The sequence below is a fragment of the Mus caroli genome, chromosome 11 (genome assembly GCF_900094665.2).
Source record: "Mus caroli chromosome 11, CAROLI_EIJ_v1.1, whole genome shotgun sequence".
NCBI classification, from domain to species: Eukaryota; Metazoa; Chordata; class Mammalia; order Rodentia; family Muridae; genus Mus; species Mus caroli.
The window spans coordinates 97,119,685-97,121,079 of record NC_034580.1 but is presented as its reverse complement, the minus strand read 5'-3'; positions in this window follow the sequence as shown (position 1 = coordinate 97,121,079).

The following is a 1,395-nucleotide window of genomic DNA, read 5'->3' as shown; positions in this document are numbered from 1 at the left end:
AAAAAAAAAAAAAAAAAGTAGGGTAGAACCCCCCCCACACACAATAGATATTAAGGAGTAAAAAGGGGGTATAATAAATCCCCACAAAAATAATTACGTTCAATAGACTGGAATTCACTGTGTAATCTAAACTGACCTCAAACTAATGGAAACCCTCCTGGCTCAGCCTCCCCAGTGCTAAGATTTCAGGCATTTAAAAAAAATATATGGGGCTGGAGAGATGGCTCAGCAGGTAAGAGCACTGACTGCTCTTCCGAAGATCCTGAGTTCAAATCCCAGTAACCCCATGGAGGCTCACAACCATCTGTAATGAGATCTGACGCCCTTTTCCGGTACGTCTGAAGACAGCTACAGTGTACTTATATCTAATAATAAATAAACCTTTAAAAATTATTGCAAATAGCATACTAATGTATACTAACTGCAGAGTATTTAATACAGAAAACTTTATACCCCTACTTCTGCCTTACCTTCTCAACACTTTAAATTTTTAAGAAGTAATTTTCCTGGTCAGGCATGGCAGCACATACTTTTGATCTCAGCACTCAAGAGGGAGGCAAGGGAAGGAAGACCTCTGTAAGTTCGAGGCCAACCTGGTCTACAAGAGAGTTCTAGGACAGCCAGGGCTACACAGAGAAACCATAATTTTAAAAAAGCTAATAATAACTATTGTTATCATTATTATTACTTACTGGGCATGGATGATGGTGCATGCCTTTAATCCCAGTACTCAGGAGGCAGAGGCAGGTGGTTCTCTGTGAGTTTGAGGCCACTCTGGTCTACAGAGTTCCAGGATAGCCAGGACTATGTAGAGACCCTATCTGAAAAAAACATTAATAGTAATAACTTGGACTGGTGAGATGGCTCAGTGGGTAAGAGCACCCAACTGCTCTTCCGAAGGTCCAGAGTTCAAATCCCAGCAACCACATGGTGGCTCACAACCATCCGTAACAAGATCTGGCGCCCTCTTCTGGAGTGTCTGAAGACAGCTACAGTGTACTTACATATAATAAATAAATAAATCTTTAAAAAAAATAGTAATAACTTTATGTGTCTGAATGTTTTGCCTGCATATGCCTCCATATGTATGCCTGGTGCCTGTGTAGGTCAGAAGAGGGTATTGGATCTCTTGGAACTGCAGCTACAGATGGTTGTGAGCCACCGTGTGGGTGGCTGGGAACTGACAAGAGCAACAAATGCTCTTAACATCTAAGCCATCTCTCTAGCCTAAATGAGATTTAATATATCTTCTATTCATTTACTTTAATTTTTTATTACACTTTTTTTTGTTTGTTTTTTGGTTTTTGGTTTTTCGAGACAGGGTTTCTCTGTGTAGCCCTGGCTGTCCTGGAACTCACTTTGTAGACCAGGCTGGCCTCAAACTCAGAGATCCGC